Consider the following 17,130-nt stretch of genomic DNA (forward strand, 5'->3'; position numbering starts at 1 on the left):
GAAAAAAATTGAAAAAAAATTTATCGTTTTTTATAACTAAAATTTCTACTTTATTCTTGATACCTCCCATCCGCCGGCGCAAACTTTTTTTTAGTCATATCATTGGTCAGTTTTTTCAACTTATACTTCGTCTTATTCGAATTTTAGGTGGCTACTTCATTCTCCTTAAATTTCTGCTACTTTTCGGTCCAATACTTCTCTTTTAAAAGAAACTGAGGCCAATTTAGTGGAAACAGCTGCTTCAAAATTGACCAAACTTGATTATTTTTGAGCCTCTTTAAAGTGTTTTCAATTAAATTTCTGCTGGCAAAATCTGACAAAAACGAAGTTAAACCATCATGAGATTGAACTTAAAGTATAATCGGTTAGTATAGATCGTAGGTTGCGAAGGGTATATACAAGATTACTCTTTTTAGGCTTTAAAAAAAAAAGAACAACAAAGTTTTCCTTTTGAAAATTGTTGTTTTTTCCCTCAGGAGCAGAATTTTGGCAAATCATAACATTTTAACAAAACAATCATCAAATACATACTTTAATATTCTAGGGACCATGCCACGAGCGGACATGTTAAAGGATTTGAACGGTGGAGTTTGTTTGAAATAGGAGTTTTCATAAGTTTTGTCGTTCATCAGAAATAATCTGTCCTAAAGCCTCGGTACGAGCTCTGGAACTTACAAAAAAAATTGTTGTTTGAGGTTAGGTTTCAAGGGCTCATCACTAGGCAACCTTTTCAGCTTATCGGAGAGAAAAATTTTGGACATTCGAGCGATCTACACTTAGTTTTTCGAATAATTCAAAATTTAAAATGCTGGAGGACTCGGTAGGCTGTGACCGTCGATGACGGAAGTGTTTTGTTTCAGCGGAAAAAATCAAGTGCCGTTAAACCCTTATCACAGACAAACAGACAGGACACTCTGAAGAAAATCCGATCATTTTTTCGCAAAGCGATTACACTGCCATCTGTTGCCGACATTGTCTACCAACATCGCGATTGTTAATAAACCAGAGTAGGAAGCCATGATATCTAGGCATATATAACTCAAGTGTAAACAAGCAATCCATAGTTTTGGCTGGTGTTATAATTTTCTAGGAAAATTTTGGTGTTCAATTAACTGTGATTGGAATTATCAACGTAATAAAAACAGCTGAACCGTACCGGAGAAGACAGGTAACGGAAGTGAAATACGTAGTATTGACTGTTCTTTTTTGTAGCGTCCGAAAATAAAAGTAAATATTTGAAATCGAATCAGAGCGAAAGATGGCCAATCAGAGACAGCTGCAACAAACCAAAGGACAATTGAATAATCCTTCAGTCTCCGGTAACGGAAGTCAATGTTTGGAATCGATGAGAACTTGTTGAATGGATGCGTAGGGAATTTTCCTTTGTGCATAAATATTATGTTGAAAAAATACAAAATGGTTTTTTTATATCCGTGAATCTCCTTTGGTTTTTAAAGACCGTTAAAATTTGACAACATATTATTTAGGATTTTTCTATTTCATGCAGGAACAACAAACGCGTTTTTTTTGAACGAAGACGTATTTTCAGAAGTAATTTCGCAGGTAAAAAATTTGGCATAGGTACATAAAGTCTAGGATTTTCAATTTAATGGTTAAAATAGACAAAATAAGCTGAGTCTCAGGTTTGCGTCATTGTCAATTGGGAAAAGAATTAATTTAAAGATCTTTTACACGTTTTAAAAAAATTCTGCTGACTTGACTTGACTTGACTTCAATTGTGTTTTATTGATAATTACCATTCTAAAACATTTTTTCTTATCTGGCTAAGTTTTAATATATATATATATATATATATATATATATATATATATATATATATATATATATATATATATATATATATATATATATATATATATATATATATATATATATATATATATATATATATATATATATATATATATATATATATATATATATATATATATATATATATATATATATATATATATATATATATATATATATATATATATATTTCGTGACTGATTTTTTACCTATGATGTTTTGGCCAACAATGCACGAGTACAAAAAATTTAAAACAAATTGTGTTAAACATTAAAATTTTTCATAATTAAATCGTAACTTTAGAAAATTGGTCCTTAACCCAAAAAGTGAGCTAAATTCGTTGTCATCGATGGTTAAAATCTTTGAATTTTTTAAAGAGTTTGGTACATCAAACTTAGTTGATTTTGGCATAAAATAAGCTTTTTCTAGGCGAGTCTTTCATTCCTTAAAAAAAAGTTGTTCTTGACTTGAATCAAACAAGCCTAATCTTTCAAACAATTTGCAAATTCAATAAATTTGAACCTTTAATGGAAAAAAAAGTACAATTAAAAATTATCCGATTTTCGGCGCAAATTTCTCGATGCAAACCAAGGTTGCCGAAATCACAGAAAAATTTTGTAATTTCACAGAATTTTGAGCAAATTTTCGACACAATATCTGTGTCACAGAACACAGAATTTTTAAATATTCAAAGATTTCACAGAATTTTTGAATTTTGAATGGATTTAAAAAATTATAATTTTTTTGGCCGATATAAAATTTAGATTTCTTCCTTTAAATTTGAAAAGTATGATAAAGTTGGTAATGTTGATTGATTTTTCCTAACTAAAATGTTGAAAAGACCTCATTTATATATCATGAACTTCCAATGAAATTAAAGGAAATAGCATCACAGAAAACCATCACAGGATTTTTGGGTAAAATCACAGAAAGTCAGATTTTTTTTTCTCAAAAATACAAAATTTTTTTCGGCAACCTTGATGCAAACTTGAACCAAATGAATAGTTTTAATATAAAATTTGGCTTTGAAAAAACTGCAATATTAATACATTGCGGACCAAATTCGAAATATCTCTTGTTTTTCGCTTGTTCGCTTGTTAAACAATACATTGAGAAAATATAGAATTTTATGCAGATTTTTTAGATGAAGAAGACTCGAATTCTATTTTTTATTTGTGATTTTCAGCTGAATTGTGTTCACAAACTAATTTTTGTTTAAAAAAATTAAATCTGGTAATTGAATTGACAAGAAATCTTAACACATAAAGAACTGAAAAAATATATGACGAGAAACACCGAAATCCGGCATTCTATATCTCAAAACTTCTGGACAAAATTTTTACAAATTTAGCTTTTTCAAGTTACCACAAATGTTGTGTTCAATTTTGTTGAATAAAGTTTAACACTTAAATTCAGTCCATTCGAGCTATAAATACTTCGAAGTATAGCACACTGTTGGCAAGCGAAAAAACGAGATATCTTGTATTCGGTCCGCAAGGTGTTAAAATTGTGATCTCTTGAATTCCTCAACAAGCCTGATCTTTTTTTCAATTTTGAATCTGTATTCTGAATCTGAATTAAAAAAATACGCTTCAAATCTGTAGCCATATTTCCAAACGCTTTCTGAAATGTACAAAGATTACGATTTCTGAAATGTACAACGATTAAGATTTCCGAATCTTATTCCAGTTCAGAATTTTATGAGCCAAGTTTAAGAGCCCTCATTCATGAATCTATTAATTAAATTCTGTAGTTCAGATTTAATCTTAATTCACTGTTCAAATGATTTTTTGTTAATCTGTATTGTGAATTTGAATTAAAATATCAATTTTCGAAGATCTGAATCTGACTTTTCAATTTTGGATTGCCATTTCGAAGCTTTAAATTTTAGAATTATGTATAAGAATTAGGTTTGAGAACTCGATCTCGATGATCTCGAAAAACAAATTTGATATGAAATTCACCAAATCTGAATCAAGATTTCGAAGAAGCTTTTAAATTCTAATTTCTTATGATTTTTCGAACTGAATATCAAGAATCCCGAACTGGATACAGAATCGGAAATACGAGAAAAGGAATACAATTTTGGTTTTGGGAGTTATGGAATCAGAACCTTCAAAATGGGTTCAATTTAATTCAAAATTTAATGAGAAGTGAGAAAATTTTGAAAAAGTGTAGCAGAATTTCGGACATGAGATGAGTTTTTGAGGTTTTGGCATACGTTTTTAGTCTAGATTGTTATTCTTGATTGGCCTTACTCTATTATCATAATTTGGTTCTGAATTTAAAATTTTGAGTGTAGAGTAGAATACCTTGCTTGCCGTTTCGGATCCTCATGGGGGGGGGTTTAACCCCCAAAACCCCCCCCGTTCTTACGGCCATGTATATATATATATTTTTTTTTATTAACAAATGGTTTTATAAGGCGTTTTACTTAAAAAGAATTCATGTGCCGTGAGTATTTTTCCTAACTTTGGGTCAGTAAGAGGGGGGTAGATGTTATAATAAAACATTATATCTCAGGAGAAAAAGCTATCAGCACAACACTAGTCAAAAGTGTTTCTTAATCATTTCCCTTCCCCTACATTCCCAACCAAATTTTTTTTGTAAGGATGCAGAGGTGACCTCAGTCCTTAGGCATAAATTTGTTCTTTCATCCCTTTCTCATTTTTCCTAATCTATCTATTGACTACTAGGACGTGGCCGGCGCCGTTATTGATGTTTAATGAGACAGCATCAGTTTTGTGCATTGTGAATATGTAGCCAATCCCAGGTTCCGTTCATTTGACCTCTGAACAAAACTGATGGCCTCGGTCAATCACAGAGTAGCAACCATTGGCGATGTGGAACTTGTTCTGCTTAGCCACGCCTGCGATCTTGGAATCCGAAATGCATTTAATTGTATTTAAACCAAATTTTAAAATCAATCACAGATTATACTACAATACTTTCAAATTCGTCATCCAGACATCTTGAGTAGCATTTCGGGTTCAATGATTCAAGGTGGATGTGAGTAGTTAATCAAGCTAAGCTAAGCTAAGCTAATTCAAAATTTAAAATGCTGAAATGAGCCTTGACTTCCCTGATAACCCTTAACCATAGTTGCCGATCATGTGCTTCACTCCAAAGCTTGATTTGAACTTTGTGGACATTTTTGACATTGTTTGCATACTTTTCCAACAGTAATTCTTTGAATAATCAACGGTTTTTCAGCTATCAATTTGATAATGACGGATTTTGAAGGAAACTGTACAAAATTCTTTTTTCCTATTTCTCTTACATCGTTAATATCTCAAAATCCGGTAAATTTAAAATTTTGTAAAAATTAGGTCGAATTGTACTTTTCACAGGCAGCGAAATGCTGTTAAAATTTTGAATATCCGATTACTAATCATTAAGGATCATTAAGTAAGTAAGAAAGATTACTAATAAACGAGTTACTAGCAAAACAAAGTGTCCCATTTCTAAAAGAACTAAGCTTTAGTTTCAAGAATTTCACTTTTATTAAAGGGAGGTCTCCATATGAAATCAACTTGAAATGAGACACATGCCGTACAATTTTGTTACGATTTTCATAAAAATCGATTCGCAAGCACGGTAAAATTAAAGACGTGTAGATAAAATAAAGAATTTAAAACGATTTATTTATTTAAAGGTAAAACGAAGTTTACCGGGTCAGCTAGTATTACATAAAATGTAATTTTAAGGTTTTAGAATACAGACCCCGTTCGATTTTGGCAACACGCCTGTACATTTTGTGTTGCCAAAATCGAATGTTGCGAAAATCGAACGGTTTTTTTTCTCAACTTTTTTTTCAGTTATTTTTACAAAATTGCTATTACTATTATCAAAAACGATATTTTTAGTTAATTTTCGACCATTTGAAGTCATTTATAATTTTTTTTCATCATGTTTTTGATGCATTTTGCACTTTTCTTAATTTGTTTAGAATGTTTGTTTTTATTTGTTATATTTGCTGTTTTTGTCATTCTTCATAATTTTTCAGTTGTTTTTTATCATTTTCAATCTTTTGTATGAATTTGTTTTTGACCTTTTTGAATTTTTCATCTTTTTGTCATTTTTGAGTACTTTGTAATTTTTTTTTGAAAACTTTTGATTTTATTGTTGCATTTTATCACCATTTTAGAACATTAAAACGTATTTATGGTGTTTGTCTAAATTAACTTGGTCCTGTTATAACGAAAACTAAAAGGAGATCTTGTTTCTAAAAACCGTTCGATTTTGGCACATGTGCCAAAATTGGATGTTGCCAAAATCGAATGTTGCCAAAAACGAACGGGGTTTGTATCTGTTTTTTTGAAGGCTCACGAACAAACACCTCTCCTGATAAAATTATAGCATTTCGATTGAATTGGATTTTGTTTATTATTTTAAAAATGTTGAGGTACGTTAAAACCATAGTGATCAAAGTTTACCCGAAAAATGAAATCTGGTTTTGTAGCAAACATTTAGTTATAGCCACTAATGTCGATTAAATATTCTGCTATCAATAATCATGCTTTATACTCCTTCCCTCATTGAGTATTTAAAAAAAATAGTGTTACAAAAAAGCAAATCGCAAAAAAGCAAAACATTCGAATACGAATTAAAAACCCGATTTAATACACTTATCAGTGGATTGGAGGCTTTCTTACAGAGTGTCAATTATCTTTGGAAATAAATGACACAATAAAGGATTCCTTATTTCTGAATTATATATTATTATTATATTATTATTATTATTATTATTAAATTACAAAACTCAATATGAAAAAAGGTGGCCAGTACGTTTTTTGGAGGATAAGCGAACTGATATTCAACGAGTTCATTTACAATCAAAATATTTCAAACTGTTCAAGTTTGAGAGCCACATATCTCGACGCTCACTAGTGGTCAAGTGGTTAGCCTCCTAAACTCTCATGCTAGATGGCGTGGGATCGATTCTCTGCTGTTTGATGAACTTTTTGTCAAGTTTTCGATCGCCTCTGTAATTAATGAAGAATCTGAATAATTTTGAAATTTAATGGCAAAAGTTGTAAAATTAAATCAGAGAAAAAGAAAAACTATTCAAAATTTCATTATTTTGGAAAGGTGTGAATAGCGAAGCACACCGGGTCAGCTAGTCTTTTAATAAAAAAAAAGTACATCTATCCGTCACACTTCGTAATCAACTTTTTGAAAAGAACTTGAATTTTAATCGCACTTTCAGTATGATTCCGTTAAAAAAGCTAAATTTTAAGAGATTAGGTTTTGGATTCTATCCACCCTGAGATTTTTAATCAGTTTTATTCGAATTTAAATATTTTAAAGGCTAAAGAGATGAACTTTGCAGCAAAAAAGGATCATACCTCCTAAAATTAAAACGAATCTAAGTAATTTACAGATGGTAGGACATTCGAAACCCTTTCGAAAAAAGAATGGTGTTGTCCTCACCCTGAACCAAACTTATCAAAAATCATCGTCCCTTCCCCTCACTGAAACCAACTCATCTAATCTGCACGCCCATTCGACGTTTGGGAAATCAATGCCATAGGAAAAAGACTCCCCAGAGTCCTTCCACTCATCCGCTCACTCAGCCTTAACAAAGGACGAAGACCATTAACGTAAGGACCCTAATCCAAATACTAAATCTTTTTTTGTTTCGGCTCTTTTCATTCAAGGGATTGTGCTCCTATTCTCTCTTTTAAAAGCTGCCAGGAAGATTTATCGAAGAAAACGAACCAAGGAGTTCTGCCTGAATCTGTCAACACGTTTCCCCCAAAACGCACTTGAAATAAAATACAATCTTACTCACAACACCCGAGATTCGTTCGTGTAAGACCGTGAAAGCCCATTTTCTCATATTGTGTTGTATGGTTTTTTTTCCTTCTGCTTAGTTTTGTTTTCATTCCACCAACAAATGAACAAAACTCCCAAGAATTCTGCCTTTCGTTGTTGTTGCTGCTGTTGTTATTGAGCCCCCGGAATGGTCCAAAAACCTTCCTTTTCTCTTCTCACCGGAGACGAATGATGCGAGTGAAATGGTGATATTAGAACGGGGTAATAAATATAAAACAAGCCGTAAAAGCGGATTTTATGAGCGCGTGAAATATTCAGTTCCATGCGCCCTTTCGCTTCATAATATTCTCTCGGCTGATGCTGCTGATTGTGTCGAAATGGCCAGGCCAGGAGCTCAGACGAAAATGAAGTCGAAAAAAAACCACGCGTGTCGGATGATTTTTGTTTCCTGTTGTTCATGTGTATGAACAATATTCTCGTCTCCTCGGACGATGAGGACCAATAATGGTGGCTCGGTCAAATAAAATGGTGTTGAACTTCATCTACTTTTCTTTATAGTTTGTCCTTTGGCTTTCGGGCGTCCGCAAACATTGGTCCATTATTATCGGTGACACTGACTGGGCCCAGTTATGTTTAGGGCCAATATTGTGGTTCCAGATAACGATAATAACTGGGAGAATGTTTCAGCCGCTTTCCATCATTTTTTTTCTACAAAGACCTTTGAAAAAGAAAATTTCTCCAGGATAGATAAAAGACTCAAAATTTGTCAACAGCGTAGAACACCATGAAATTTTCAGTTTATTCCCATTTCTCATTTCCCTTTATTCATTTCTCAATTCTCATTTCTCATTTCTCATTTCTCATTTCTCACTTCTCATTTCTCATTTCTCATTTCTCATTTCTCATTTCTCATTTCTCATTTCTCATTTCTCATTTCTCATTTCTCATTTCTCATTTCTCATTTCTCATTTCTCATTTCTCATTTCTCATTTCTCATTTCTCATTTCTCATTTCTCATTTCTCATTTCTCATTTCTCATTTCTCATTTCTCATTTCTCATTTCTCATTTCTCATTTCTCATTTCTCATTTCTCATTTCTCATTTCTCATTTCTCATTTCTCATTTCTCATTTCTCATTTCTCATTTCTCATTTCTCATTTCTCATTTCTCATTTCTCATTTCTCATTTCTCATTTCTCATTTCTCATTTCTCATTTCTCATTTCTCATTTCTCATTTCTCATTTCTCATTTCTCATTTCTCATTTCTCATTTCTCATTTCTCATTTCTCATTTCTCATTTCTCATTTCTCATTTCTCATTTCTCATTTCTCATTTCTCATTTCTCATTTCTCATTTCTCATTTCTCATTTCTCATTTCTCATTTCTCATTTCTCATTTCTCATTTCTCATTTCTCATTTCTCATTTCTCATTTCTCATTTCTCATTTCTCATTTCTCATTTCTCATTTCTCATTTCTCATTTCTCATTTCTCATTTCTCATTTCTCATTTCTCATTTCTCATTTCTCATTTCTCATTTCTCATTTCTCATTTCTCATTTCTCATTTCTCATTTCTCATTTCTCATTTCTCATTTCTCATTTCTCATTTCTCATTTCTCATTTCTCATTTCTCATTTCTCATTTCTCATTTCTCATTTCTCATTTCTCATTTCTCATTTCTCATTTCTCATTTCTCATTTCTCATTTCTCATTTCTCATTTCTCATTTCTCATTTCTCATTTCTCATTTCTCATTTCTCATTTCTCATTTCTCATTTCTCATTTCTCATTTCTCATTTCTCATTTCTCATTTCTCGTTACTCATTTCTCATTTCTCATTTCTCATTTTTCATTTCTCATTTCTCATTTCTCATTTCTCATTTCTCATTTCTCATTTCTCATTTCTCATTTCTCATTTCTCATTTCTCATTTCTCATTTCTCATTTCTCATTTCTCATTTCTCATTTCTCATTTCTCATTTCTCATTTCTCATTTCTCATTTCTCATTTCTCATTTCTCATTTCTCATTTCTCATTTCTCATTTCTCATTTCTCATTTCTCATTTCTCATTTCTCATTTCTCATTTCTCATTTCTCATTTCTCATTTCTCATTTCTCATTTCTCATTTCTCATTTCTCATTTCTCATTTCTCATTTCTCATTTCTCATTTCTCATTTCTCATTTCTCATTTCTCATTTCTCATTTCTCATTTCTCATTTCTCATTTCTCATTTCTCATTTCTCATTTCTCATTTCTCATTTCTCATTTCTCATTTCTCATTTCTCATTTCTCATTTCTCATTTCTCATTTCTCATTTCTCATTTCTCATTTCTCATTTCTCATTTCTCATTTCTCATTTCTCATTTCTCATTTCTCATTTCTCATTTCTCATTTCTCATTTCTCATTTCTCATTTCTCATTTCTCATTTCTCATTTCTCATTTCTCATTTCTCATTTCTCATTTCTCATTTCTCATTTCTCATTTCTCATTTCTCATTTCTCATTTCTCATTTCTCATTTCTCATTTCTCATTTCTCATTTCTCATTTCTCATTTCTCATTTCTTATTTCTCATTTCTCATTTCTCATATCTCATTTCTTATTTCTCATTTATTATGAAACAATTTTGAAAGATTTTTAAACCATTTTTTAATCACTTTTCATTAGTTTTTAAAACATTTTTGGAATTTGATTCAAATTTTTTTTAATTTTGAAAGTTATTTCAATTATATTTTTCATTGATTTTTTTTCTCTATTATGGATTAAATTTTTCTTTTTTTTTTTAATCAATTTTGAATCTTTTTAACCAATTTGAATAATTTTATAACCTTATTCAAATGGCATCATTTTTCGATAATTTTCAATTCATTTTTTTTATTTGATTTAGACTTATTTTTGATCAGTTTTCAATAAGTTTTGAATAATTTGAATATGATTTTGAATTATTTTTGAATAAGTTTTAAATCATTTTTGAATAATTTGTTTTATCATATTTGAAACTTTTTTAATGATTTTTTAAACAGTTTTGAATCATTGTCAAATCTTATGAATTTTTTTTTAAAATTAATTGCATCAGTTTTTTATCATTTCTGAATCCGTTTTGAGCTAGTTTTAAATTATTTTTGAATCTTTCTTGAAGCGTTTTCGAGCTATTTTTGAATATTTTGATATTTTAAATATATTTTTGATAAGTTCGAAATCCTTTTTATTCTGACATTATCGAGGATGAGTTGTAGAAATTCTCTATTTTTCTCTGTTTACCTTATATTCTTGATTTTAAAGAGTGTTCATCGTATATCTTTTTCCCTTTATTTACGTCAAAAAAAAGGACACACCTTCTTCCGATTTACTGTGCCGACGAAATGAGGCGGTAATGATTGCGATTACGATCCCGGTCCCCATTTTTATCGCACTCTTACTGAACCGCTTCAATTCCGCTAAACTGCCCCACTCCCGTCATTTTTCTCCCCTTCTTTTTTTGGAAAAAGCCTTCACCGCAACGCAACGCGTCGGATTGATTTTATAGCGCCCAAAGGTAGGCAGAAGCCGTTTTTTCATTCCGCTTTGAGATTCTTACTGAGAATTTTTCGGGAAAATATGTGTAGGTACGTTGCTATAGTAGCTTCCTTTGCCTTTATCGGGAAAGGAGAGGCTCCATTCCCGATTTAATTGAGCTGTGATAATTTTTGCCCGATTTACGACTCAGTTTTCTTCACCAGAGAAAAAAAAAGCCAAACGGTGCGAAATTTCAGAGGTGCGAGATACATAAAAGTTTAACTGCATGATGAGAGTCCCATATTTTGGTAGTGCTTTAGGTTTTAGGCGAGGTTTTATACTCATTGATACAAGGTTTGATTGCTGAAAATTGGCATCATCTTTTAACCGGTTTTATTGAGTGCTAGGGCATAAAAAATTACATGATGCAATTTTGTATTGCTTCGCAACCTTGAAGAAGGTTAAGAGATTGTTTAGTTAAGATTGTAAGAAGTTGCTTTATTTTTCGTTCTCGATTGATGTAAATTTGTAACGAAGCAAAAGCTGTTAACCATAAGGCTGAATTACCTATCGCCTATCACTGAAAATTGGGCTCAGACGGTTTTATTATCCTATGGAGCTTTGACGATTTAAACGAAGATCCGATTCATGTGTGGGTTTCAAACCATCTCTAACAAAAAATTTGGACAGAAATAATCACACTTTCCACAAAATACATTTAGCAACATCACGATGTGGCCCCGAACAAAATCGAACCAATTTTGCTGTGGCATTGAATTAATCATCAATACCCATCGATCAAAATAAGAAGAAAAAAAAATGATTGAATGCCTTCAATCGACTAAAATGTCCTCCCACGTATGGACAAAATAATCCCCGCACAAAAACAGCCTTAGTTCGAGAGTCCTCTGGCCAATTGATGTGTTCCAATATTTCTCGGAGTTTGGCCTCGGTTTTGCGTTCCGTCACTCTCCTATGCTTTCTCTTTCTCTCTCCTCGGAGGCTGTGTGTGTCCTCATCTGTTTTCGATATGATGAATCGAGATGATCACCGTGTTCGATGAGGTGAGTAAGTAGAGGGTGGTGGTAGGTTTAGTGGGTTCGATTCCCGGGAATAAACACAAAAACAAAAGGCCATTATTCTTCAATCGTCCGTAATGAAAGGTGATTGATCATTTTGTCCATGGACGCCTGAATGTATGTACCTACACGTCGATGGAGCAATCTTCACCACAGTAAGCAGAAAACATTAGGCAACATATAAGAAACAATGTCCAACAATTTTGATACCATATGGATGCTGTTGCTGATGCTCGTTCAAGTGAACATTCGAGTACCTCACATAACATGCCTATTACAAGATGTATGAAACGAGTTGTTAAGCTCACCAGGAGTGGGCGTCTCAGGATTTGATTACTGTAGCAAGCAAAGATTGTTACGATATGTTCTATAGTATCTTTTTTACACATGTAGAAAAAAACTTGAAGTAGTGCTTTTGTGTAGAAATTTACATCAACAAAACATAACAATAAGCATACATTACATTGTATGTAGGTACCAACATTAATGATAAACTTAGGATTAAGTTAAAATATTTTTAATACTGCATTGGCCATACATTTGATTCAAAGTTTTATTTGTCATTCTTTGTTGCAAGATTGCCGAAAAAAAATCTGTGTTTTTGAAAAATATAATAAATTTGTCTTGTGATTTAACAAAAAAATCTGTAATGGTTTTCTGTGATGAAAAAAGCACCGATTTAATTAAAAAGCCATGACAAATTGGGTCTTTTTACACTTCACTTGAGAAAAATCAATTGAAGTTAACAAGCTTTTCATGATTTTCCAAAACATAGTAAAAATCCAAAATTTATGTTGACAAAAAAAAAGTTATAATTTCTTATATACCGTAATCCGGGGTAAGATTGATCACATTTTTCAATATTTTTCGATTATTTTTTTTGCTAAGCGGAAACAAGCAAACGACTCTCATAGAAGAAACATGGATACATCACAACAAAATGCTGGAAACTGACGAGGTTTCTTATTAACCCAATTGTTACTAATCGAGGTGCAAGTGTCTGTATATTTATATTAGATATTACAGTGGTTATTCGATTGTTTTACCATAAAAATATGTAAGATGGCAAAATGCAAAAAATATCAATTTTTGTATGGTCAATTCTTGAGTAATAGATATTCCTCAATTGCCCTAAAATGATAACACATCACTCAAAAAACTTGATGACATGTATTTATCACCCAAAATCCATAGTCAAACCACCCTAAAACCGTTAAGCCGAATATTCGAATCACCGAATAGTTGAGCCTAGTAATAGGCAAAAATACCAAAAACTTAAGTTTTAAGTAAAACACTTTAAGCACCGTCAACTGGGGCGGTTAGAAGGACATCAATTATACGTAGTCAGAAAATTTTATTATTTTATAAAAATATGCGATTTTCAAAATATTTACATAGAAAAATAATCTGAGCTTATATTTCATGTAAAATTCGTTCAGGTGTTTTTTTTAACTTTTTAACCCATTTTCTATTCAATCTTTTTTCGATATACTTTGATATCCACAACTCCAATCTGCGAATCTAAAATTTTCCGCGCGAGAAAATATCGATAAAAGATGATTTTTGTATTTTGTATACCAGGAAGCTAAAAAAAAAGACTTATGAGACTCGATATAATGTCATTTTATAAATGAAAATTATACACTTGTTGTTTAATAGATGAAAAATTTTTGAAACTTTTCAATTATTTATTCTTTCTGAGCTTTTTCATATCAGCGCAAGGTATTCATCACGAAATTTTAATGTTTCTCATTTTGCATAATAATGAAATACCTTTATTTAAAAACTTTATTCAACCTGAAACGAATGAAATGAAATTTCAACGATTTGATTAGAATATTAAAAAAAATGATAAAAGGGTTTGAATAAAATGAAAATATTTTTAAACGATGTTCTAGAACTAATTCTTTTCTATTCTATTTTGTTTATTTTTTTATGATTTTAGCCAGATTGGTAATTCTTCCTCTCAAGGAATAATTTTAAAAAATTATAAAACAAAAGATCATTTTCTGGTAGCAGGAGGCAACAAAAATCACATTGTTGCAAAAAAAATTAGATTTAAACTGATTTGGGAGTGTTGAACAAATTTTTCATTTTTCTCAATGTAAAGTGTAATTTTGACTTCTGAGAGAAAGTTAGATAAATTTTGTTTGACAGTTCTAGTTCTACATAAATACAAAAACTTTTGAAACTAATTTTTCAATGATGGCTGATAATAAAATGATAATTTGATTTAAGAAAGTGAAATCCAAATTCAATCTTTTATTAAAATTCATACACTCCCTTTTGTTCTGAAACCAAAGCTTGTTAGAATATTTTGATTTCGATTCTAGATTCATGATTTTTCTTCTATCGTGAAAATAATTATGGCAACGAAAAACCTAATTAGCAACTTACGATAAAAATTGGCAACAATGATAGTATTTTTTATTTATTTCATTTGATTGACTCAAAATATATGTAAGGTTTACAAGAGGAATTGCCAAGAAGTACAAACAGTGCCTTTATCCTCCATCAAGCATGTTCCAAAATAAACACTTAATCCAGAAAAAATAAACCTTCACCGAGGTATCTTTTATTAGTTTTATATTTCTTCGATCTTAGCTAATATTTTAATCCTTTGAGTGAGTTTTTTGAATGATAATTTATTTTTTTACATTCTTTTTTTTTTAATTTGTGGCATTTAAGAAAATTATGAAATTGTAAGAAGAATTGTTAGGACTAGGATATACCGAACTTTCAATTTGGATTTTACAATTTTTCGGATCGATTCTTAGGTATGGAAAAATCGATTAGATTGGTTCATTATCGAATTAATCGATTTTTTGAATTCTTTTTCTCGCTGAGCCGAGTAATTTTGATTCAAATTTTAAGTACCGATTTAATGTATGGGAGTGCCATTTGTTGTGCATTTTGTGGATTTCAATACCAATACCAACAAGATTGGCTTTTTTGGATTTTTTATGGAATTTTTCAATATGTTGAATTCCTAAAGTAAAGCCTTTATATGCATTTACAGACCAAAAAATTGTTGCCAAAATCGAATGTAGCCAAAATCTAACGGTTTTTTTTCTTAAATTTTGTTTCTCTCATTTATACAAAACTATTTTTATTATTATAAACGTTATTTTTAATAAATTTCCGACCATTTTTAGTAATTTTTTATTATTTTTTTCATGTTTTTTTGATAAATTTTACACAGTTCTTGTTTTGTTCATAATCTTTTGTGTTTTGTCTTATTTGCTGTTTTTTGTCATTCATCATAATTTTTCAGTTGTTTTTGGTCATCTTAAGTTTTTTGTTTGTAATTGTTTTAAATTTTTTTGAATGTTTCATCTTTTTGTCTTTTTTTTAGTGCTTTATAGTTAAAAAAAACATTTGTTTTTTTTTGTTGTATATCATCACCATTTCAGAATGTAAAAACTTATTTTCGGTGTTCGTCTAAATGATAAGGATCCTGTTAAAGCAAAAACTAAAAGGTGATGGTGTTTCTAAAATCGAATGTTGCCAAAAACGAACAAGGGGTGGTATGAAAAAAACTTAGTAATTGCTTTTGCTAAACTGAATCGAACAGTCGAGCAGTCGCTTAAACCAATTGCTTTGGTTGTTATGAATAAAGTTTTTTTGACAGCTGTTTTCTCAGTCAGGAGCTTTTACTTTTAGAACAAGCTAGTTTGGTATGAATAAAGCTCAAATCTGAAGCAATTGCTCGACAAATCTCATAGCAATTGCTTTATTTTCTAAGCATGCTCGGTAGCAGACTTATCCAATAAAAAATTCTTTAATAACTTCATGAACTTATCAAATTAGCAATATTTCACTTCAAAACACATCAAAGTCGAAGTGATAACCCAACTTTTTTCATATTCCTGTCGTTGTATAAAATCATTCGTCTAAGATGACAATAAACAAATCAATTAGTAAATATTTCAAATTAAACAAAAATCCGGCTATAGCTTAGCTTAGCTTAGCTTGATTGACTTCTCACATCCACCTTTAAGCTATGGAACCCGAAAATGCTTTATTTTTGAAACAGTTTTAAGCTTGTTATATTGACATTTAACATTTCTTTTTATTGAAACAATATCAACGCATTTCGAACTCCATAATAGCAGGCGTGGCTCAGTAGAATGAATTCCACATCGCCAATGGTTGCTACTCCGTGATTGACCGAGGCCATCAATTTTGATCAAAGGTCAAAAGAATGGTGTCTGGGATTGACAACACATTCACAATGTCCAAAACTGATGCTCTCTCTTCTAACATCAATAACGGCGCCGGCCACGTCCTAGTAGTCAATAGATAGGTATGAAAAAAGAGAAAGGGATGAAAGAAAAAAAAAATTGTGCATTAGGACCGAGGTCGCCTCTGCATCCTAGCAAATAATTTTGTTTGGGAGATTGGGTAAAAGGATATGATCTGGAGACACTTTTGACTGTGTTGTGATCTTAAAGAATAAACCTCATATATTCCTGTACTCCTACTGTTTGTGTAGAACGCACGAACTCTTTTTTTATATTTTATAAATAAAAACTTATTAACCCAGCTTTTCTTTTAACTAAAGATTTGTTTAAACGAATCTTTAAAATATTAGAACTCATTGCTATTATTTGCAATAAAATTTTGATTAATTACATTTTTTAACAAATATTGTTATTTTTGCAGTGTAACGGTGTTCATAATCCCTGGATAATGTCATGATTTGTTCATAACTTTTTTATTTTAAATCGCCTACGATGTAATGCATTAAAACAGAAATAATGACTTCTTTATAGAATCAAATTGAAATATTTAATAAAATCCTGCCAAGTGAAAATTTTTAATAGAAACCTTCATGTTAATATAAATAAATTAAATCTACAGAATTTTAACCGGACATCATCGAGGTAAAATCAGGTAAATAAGTAAATATAAGTATAAATGATGCGAAATTAATATTCCTATTTTTATAATTATGTGTTCTTATAGA

The 17,130-nt window shown here is 30.8% G+C and overlaps 1 protein-coding gene across 5 annotated transcripts in view; it reads right to left on the reverse strand.

Moving 5' to 3' along the window:
• Positions 1-17,130, reverse strand: part of LOC129754264 (protein FAM133-like) — a 264,628-nt gene that overhangs the window by 222,859 nt on the left and 24,639 nt on the right. The window lies entirely within an intron of this gene.

The sequence above is a fragment of the Uranotaenia lowii genome, chromosome 3 (genome assembly GCF_029784155.1).
Source record: "Uranotaenia lowii strain MFRU-FL chromosome 3, ASM2978415v1, whole genome shotgun sequence".
NCBI lineage: Eukaryota > Metazoa > Arthropoda > Insecta > Diptera > Culicidae > Uranotaenia > Uranotaenia lowii.